Below are 8,093 nucleotides of genomic sequence, written 5' to 3'. Positions count from 1 at the left end.
CACTGCTGGTGGGAATGTAAACTAGTACATTCCTTTTGGAAACATTTTTCCAATTTTTCAACAGATATCCCATTGGAGTTAAAACGGAGACTGAGGCCTCTCGTACCATAGTTTCTATAAGGAGACCAGTAGACCAAGGTCAGTCAGAGGCAGTTTAATTAGGCCCTACACTGACTTTCATCTTATTTGAGGTTGGGTGGCTTCGTTAGGCCCTACCCATTCCTCCCTGGGTTTCCACAAGACCAGGCATCCCTAGTCCCAGTGTGCTGTCCCTAACTGCAGGGGTGTCATAGTCCATCCACCCCACATCCAGCCCCCTTTGCCCCCATGCCCTGTAACATAGGGAGGTTCCTCCCCTTGGCTCCCAGTGACATCGTCTGGCCTCTCTTAGGGGGATTCTAAAGACAGGAAGTTTCCAAATTAGGAAGTAATGATAAGAAGCAAATTTAAGGAAAGGGATGTCTTCCCTACACCAGAAATTGTGAAAATTGTGGCAACCTTTTACTTAAGACATCAACACATCTTGTCCCTGGACTTAAGCATTTGTACTATCATTTCAACCTTTTATTTATGCTGAGATTCTTTTCTAGGCCACAACCAAAATTTCTACTTAAAATTTACAGAGCATGAGATCTCCATTTACATCTCTAGCTTTTTCACACTGTTGTCAGAACTGATCATTTCCATTAACTTCTGATTTTGAGACTTTCACAAACTTTCCATTTTTCCACCCAAATTTCTTTCTAAATTTCTTTTCACAAACCTTATTACAACTTACACAGACCATTGCAATGTGCCTGGACATTCTGCTTTTGTCCAAAACTTTCCTTTTTACCTTTCCCCCCCAAACTTCAAGTTTCTTCACATCTCTCTCCTACTATTTTCTTTCCCACACAAACCCATTTCACTCTTCCTTTCTTTGAAAAAACACATTCCCATATTCATAGCCTTTTTACATCTTTTTTAACTTTTTAGAAAATCAAATATATACATTAGATCCACTTTAAAACCACCTCTTAAATGAAATTGTAGGTCTGTTTTCTAAATAAGTACATTCTCACATCTTCTTCACAACACATCCTACTCCTTGGAACACCCCATATAGCATCCAAACTTCAGACTTGCTATCTCTAGTAATGTTAAATTTAGCAAAAAACCCCAAGAAACAGAAAATTCTGAATTGTCCTTTGTAATATCTATCCAATTTATTTTTCTATAACCTACAAAAAACAGTCATTTACACTAGTAAGAGCTCTAAAATTAAGCACACATGCATTTTCACCAGTAACTCAGAAGACCTGGCTGTTTTCACTAAATAAGCAATACTAGAGATTAGCTCTACTTAACAGCAATCACACAAACACAAACAAAGTATTTTTCCCAATTGTAGTCATAAGACACAAAAGAATATATTTTCTTTTTAGACCCTCTAATGTAGCCATTCCAGTTGCTTGAGGAGGCATAACAATGGGGAGTCCCCTGGGATCCCCACAACCCGCACGCCCTACCCCCATCACCTTCCATTCCCAAGAGGTTTTTTATGTCAGTTATAGGGATAGGGAAACCCCTATGTCTGGCATAAAGCTAATTAAAACAATGTTTCCATCCTCTCTTTTCCCCTAGAAAGTTAGAAAAATAATGGCCAAACTCAGCAAAGTCAGAGCTAGTGCACCTAGAAAACAAAAACACAAAGGGTTGCAGGGGAAATAGGACACAGCCATATGAATGTTGCAATATACCCAGTACAGCCTTTGCAACTGGTGATAGGGAAACTGGGAAGCATCAGGAAAAAGAGCTAGCAAAATAAATAAATAAAAATAAACCAAAATAAACTTAACCATAGATCCCCAGAATATTGCTTGTAATTTACTTTCCCCTCTGTTGGGGTTGGGGGGAGAAGGGGAGGGACAAGAGAAACAAGTTCTAAAAGCTTAGGAGACCAAACACAAGGAAAGAGCAAATAGGACACCATAAACTTAGTGCTGCTAAGCAGTGCCCAACAAACACACACACAAAATAATCTCCAACAAACAGAAAAGCAGCCTCCAACAAAACATACACAAAAAGTCTCCAACAGATACACACGAAAGTCTCCAACACACACTCACATCACTCCATCATCTCACCTTACCAGATCTAGAAGGGCTGTCCCAAATCAACAGAAATTGTGGGTTTTGGCAGCAATATGTTAGTACCCTCTGGAGGAGGAAGTTTCCTCCTTCTTGGTTCCCAGTGCTAAGAATGAGCGCTGGTGCCTTGACAGTGACAGAATGATTACAAACACAGAGCAATCACCATCAACATACATTTGTTATAGAACAAGGCACACAAGGTATAAAGAGAGTACATCTCAAGAGTGAGATGGGTCTGTCTCTTTGAGTGGAGAAGAGACCCAATGTCTGAACACACAGTGTATTTTATAGGCTAACTAAGCTAACTGGATTGTCCTACCTTTCCCCTGGCAGTACTGGCTGTTGCCACCTCGATTTGGGTTAATTGACAGGTTGGAGTTATATAACCGAACTTCCTAATATGCCTGTGTCTCCCTATGAACCTTTGGGAAGAATGCATCAGGTCAAAACTAACAAGTTGAATTATATGATAATGGGTTTAGTGGGCCCAGATCAGAGTAAGGTCACTAAGGCTCCCCATTATCTGTTCAGATTTCAGAACAGTCCCCAGCCAGTAACTAGGTTCCTACTCCCCACCCCTAGCCATACCCCTGTCTCTCATGCTATCAAGGGGAGAAACTAGGGTGGGCGGTGTGTCTTCTCCTATACCTAGCAGGTCCGGCCCTACCTGTCCAGGAGAGAAGTTGAGGGCCAAAAAGCCACAACTCCTCTCTCAGGCAGAAAGAGAAAATTCGGGCGCTGAGACGGCACATCTCCCTCCTCCAGGTGGAAAGAGGGAAGCTAGGTGCTAAGATTGCCCATCTCCCCCCTTAGACATGGCAGCCCTGGAAGGAGGGACAAGCCATGACTGGTTGTGGCCTCCGCAGCACTGCTGGAGCTGTAACGCACCGCTGCCACAGCTGTTGGAGCTCCTCCTTTTACTAGCTGCAGCTCCAACCTCCAGGGTCACAACACAAACCGAAGCTGGCAAGGCAGGTGCCTTTACAGGCTGTCTCCTCCCCGGAGGCATGGGCCTGTTCCCTGTGAACCTGGCTATCATTTGATACAGGGCACAGCCTAACAGTATTTAAACCTGTCTTTTCTGATAATTAAGCAAATTACTCTTTATTCAGCGTTCCCATGTGTCTGTGAAAATAAACATCGTCTTTTCTCTTGTGAAATGTCCATTGTAAATTAATTTGCAGGCACATACCATTTGGTGACTGAAACCTGCTGGGTAGAAACTGACTGACCTCCCCATCCTCCCTTCCGTGTTCTTGAATTTAATTAAGTTTTGAGTACATGTGATGCTTATTTGTTGATTCTTTTTATACTCTACTTAGAAGCAGTTTCTCCAAATTCATTCAAGTTGTAACAAAGTATACAAAATCTCCATCTTTTTTGGTTGAATAGTACTCGATGGTATATGTATACCATGGTTTATCAGTCCACTCATATATTGAAGGGCACTAGGATTGTGACCACATCTTTACAATTGTAAATTGGGTTGCAATACACATTCAAGTGCGTATATCTTTATGGTAAAAAGACAATTTTTCTTTGGGTAGATACCTAGTAATGGGATTGCAGAATCAAATGGAAGGTCTACTTTTAGTTGAAGACTCTCCGTACTTCTTTCCATAAAGGCTATTCTAGTTTGCAGTTCCACCAATAGTGCATGAGTATTTCCTTTCTTGTCATACCCACACCATCATCTGTTGTCTTGGGACCTTCTCACCGCAATTAGGTGACAACTCAAAGTGGTGTTTCTCTAATAATTAGAGATAATGAGCATTTTTTCATGAGTTTGTTGGCCATCTGTCTATGCTCATGAGAAAAGTTTCTGTTCATGTCTCATGACCAGGTTTTAACATGATTGTTTCCTCTTTGCTTGTTGATTTGCTTGAGTTCCTTGTAGATTCTAGCTATTTACTCTGTATCAGATTCATGGCATTCAAATGTATTTTAGCATTGTTGATTCTTCCCATCCAACCATGAGCATTATATGTTCTTACATCTGTTAATATCCTTTGCTATTTCTTTTCTCAGTGTTTCATGCCCCTGTCCGTAGAGATCCTTCACATCTTTGTTAAGTACATTCCAAGGTATTTCATTTTCCTTGGTGCTATTGTGAAGGATATTGTATCTTTGATTTGATTGTCACTTTCCTGTAATTGACATATATGAAGGCTACTGATTGTGAACACTGGTTTTATACCCCAAGACATTGTTGTAGTTCTTGATCACTTCCAAGAGTCTTATGGTTGAGTCCTTGAGATTTTCAAGTAATATCATGTTGTTAACAAAGAACAATAGATTGACCTCCACTGTCCCCATCTGGAAACTCTTGATATCCTTCTCTTGCCTGATTGCATTGGCTAAAACATCCAGCACTATGTTAAATAGTGGTGGCAAGAGTAGACATCCTTCTCTAGTTCCAGTTCTAAGTGGAAATATTCTCAGTTTTTCTCCATTTAGTATGATATTGACTGTGGGTTTACCATAGATGGGTTCTATCAGTTTAAGAAATATCCCATTGATGCCTATTTTCTTAAGGGTTCCTTTCAGAAAAGGGTGATGAATTTTATCAAATACTTTTCCTGTGTCAGTTGAGAGGATCATATGATACTTTTTTTACTTCTGTTTATGTAGTGAACTGTGTTTATAGATTTGTGTATGCTGAGCCAGCCTTGCATTCCTGGTATGAAGTCCATCTGGTCATGATGCATTTTTTTTTGATGTGTAGTTTAATTCTATTTGGTAGGATTTTATTGAGTGTGTTTGCATCAACATTCATTAATGATATTGGTCTGTGGTTTTGTTTTTTGTTGAGTCCTTTCCTCGTTTTGGTATTGGGTGATATTTGCTTTATAGAAGGAGTTGGGAGGGTTCCTTCCTTCTCAATGTTCTGGAATAGGTACTGAAATATAGGTTCAAGCTCTTCTTTGAAGGTTTGATAGAATTTTGGTCTAAAACCATGTGGTCCAGGACTTTTTTGTATAGGAAACTTTTTTGATGTTGTTATAATTTTGGTGTTTAATATTGGTAGTTCAAGAGTTCTGTTTCTTCCTTGTAGAGCCTAGGGTGGTAGTATAATTCCAGGTATTGGTCCATTTCTTCCACATTTTGAAATTTCTGGGCATAGAGTTTTTGTAGTATTCAGTGATGACATTTTGCATCTCTGTGGTATCTGCTGTTATTTCCCCTTTTTCATTGCTGATTGAGCTTACTAGAGATCTTCCTTTTCTGTTTCTAGTTAAGCCGGCCAAAGGTTTATCAATTTTATTTATCTCTTCAAAGAACCAACATTTTGTATTGTTCATCTTCTAAACGGTTCTTTTCTCCTCAATTTCATTTAATTCTGTCTTAATTTTGGTTATTTCTTTTCTTCTACTGAGTTTGGGATGGGATCACATCTCCTTTTTCTGTTCTTTGAGATGATTCATTAGATTGTTGATTAGCAGTCTTTCAGACTTCTTGATATGGGCATTTAATGTGATAAACCTCTCTCTTAGAAGTACTTTTGCAGTATCTCATAGGTTTTGACACCTTGCACCTTCATTGTCATTTTGCTCAAGGAATCTATTGATTTCCTTCTTTATTGCCTCCATGACCAAGCTATCATTCAGCAATAGATTATTTAGTTTCTGTGACTTCATGTGGAAATGTGTGTTACTATTGGAATTAAGTTCTTATTTTATTTGGTTGTGGTCTGTGAAGATACAAAGTATAATTTATATACTTATAAATTTGATGAGGTTTGATTTGTATCCTAGAATATGGTTGACCTTAGAAAAAATTCATGAGCTGATGAAAAGATCTTACATTCAGTGGCAATGGAGTAAAATGCTCTATATACATGTGTTAAGCCAATTTGTTCTAGGATTGTGTTTAAGCCCATCACTTCTTTGTGAAGTTTCTGCTTGGGGGATTTGTCTAGTTCTGTCAGTGGGGTGTTGAAGTCCATGATTATTATAGTGTTTTGGGTTATTTTATTATTCAAATCACATAGGATTTGTTTTATGAATCTAGGGGTATTAATGTCGGGTCCATAAATATTTAGGATTAAAATGCCTTCTTGTTGCATTGTTCTCTTGGCCAGGATATAGTGTCTATCTTTGTCTTTCTTTTCTTTTGTTGCTTTAAAGTCAATTTTGTCTGCAAAAAGGATGTAATTTCTGCTTTCTTTGCTTTCTATTTTTCTGAAATATTATTTTCCAACCCTTCACCCTGAGTCATGATTTGTCCTTAGGAGTTAGGTGTATTTCCTGAAAAGAGCATATATTTGGCTTGTAACCTTTTATCCAGTCAGCCAATCTATGCCTCTTCAGTAGGAAATTTAAGCCTTTCACATTTATTGAGATAATTGATAAGTATGGTGAACTTCTGTTCATGTTGTTGTGTGGAGGCTTGTTGCCTTGTTTTATCATTGGGGGCCATTGTAGAAGCTACTCATAGTCATTTAGATTCTGGGTGTGTCTTTACTTTCCTGGTGGTTCATTGAATTAGTCTGTTTATAGTATGGGTCTGAGTACTTTCTGCAGAGCTAATCTTGTAGTGACAAATTTCCTCAATGTTTTCTTGGTAGTACAAGATTTGATTTATCCATCAAATATGCAACTTACTATTGTAAGGTCCAGAATCCTAGGCTGGCAATTATTTTGTTTGAGAAGGTTGAAGGTAAAGGGAGGAGCCCACTCTCTACTGGCTTGTAAATTTTCCACTGAAAAGTCCACTGTCACCTTAGTGGAGTGTGCAAGTAGGTCAAATGCTTCTTACACTTGGCTGCTTGCAGAATTTTCTCATTGATTTTGACTTTTGCCAAGGCAATTACAATGTCTAGGAGATGCTTTGTTTCAATTCAGTTGTCCTGGAGTTCAATGGCCATCTACTACCTGTAGGTCTGGTTCTCTGACAATCCTTGGGAGATTTTCAACAATAATTTCTTCAGATAGAGATTCTACACTTTTAGGACTCTCTCCTTCTCTTTTAGGAATACCTATGATTTATATATTTGTATACTTTGTGTATTCTTTTATCTCTCTAAGAGATTTCTCTGCTTTTTCTCTCTTCTTTTGTGCTACTTTAAATGATTGAGTTAGCTCAAAAGTCTTCTCTTGGATCTGGGTCTCATGTTTAAGAATGACCTGGTCAATCAAATCAAAACAGAGGATGGGGAGGAGCCATCATCCAGGACCAATAGTGGGTAGTGGTGTCTGGAGCAACTGTAGCATTCTGGAAGCTCAAGGCAGTCTTTCTGCCCAGCCTTCATCATGACCCCTATCCTCCCTGCCCCACTGGTTATTGTCTGGGTGGATTTAAACAGTCAAGTAAAATCAAGCTGGGTAATCATGGCAGAAGGTGGATTCAATCCCTGTGAATGTGTTTGCTCTCATGAACATGCAATAAGAAGGCTGATTAATCTGTTGTGGTAGTCGCAGTCCTACTGCACAGACATAGAATGTCTTCAGAAATTACTAGGACCCTGTGGTGATAATGGCATCAATGTTACTATGACCTTGATGGCCTTGATGGTTATTGCAGTGATCTTATTCTTACTGAGACCTCTTAATCTAAAAGGATCCAACCTATCTGGAAAGCAGTGCTAATAATGGGCAAGACCCATCAGCTCCTCCTGTGTCCTAACTTTGTGATATTGGAAGTGAGAATAGTTAACACCTTGAAAAACCAAACAAATGAAGATGACCAGAGTACTCTTAACCCCATTAGAACTATTTTTCCTTTTGCATCTGCAATATGGGATGGTATTATTTTCATGAGATTCTAGAAATTTCACTTTCAAGCTTATTTTTGCTTCCTGTGTTATAACCATTCCTATTCACAGTATATTTGAGTAAATGATTATATATTTTTTTAAAAAGTGACATGGGGCTTTTTGGTTGTCCTAAACTTAAACATTCCACTCATTCTGTTTGTAACTGTGATCATATTTTTTCATTATTTCTGGCCCAATTGAAGGAA

The 8,093-nt window shown here is 38.8% G+C and overlaps 1 pseudogene; it reads left to right on the top strand.

Annotated features, from left to right (window-relative positions):
* Window positions 1-7,421: 7,421 nt before the first annotated feature.
* LOC111722602 lies at window positions 7,422-7,757 on the top strand (annotated as a pseudogene).
* The last annotated feature ends 336 nt before the right edge of the window (window positions 7,758-8,093 follow it).

Source organism: Otolemur garnettii, unplaced genomic scaffold (assembly GCF_000181295.1).
Source record: "Otolemur garnettii isolate 467f Iridium unplaced genomic scaffold, OtoGar3 scaffold00287, whole genome shotgun sequence".
NCBI lineage: Eukaryota > Metazoa > Chordata > Mammalia > Primates > Galagidae > Otolemur > Otolemur garnettii.
This window is presented reverse-complemented; position numbering and strand designations above follow the sequence as displayed.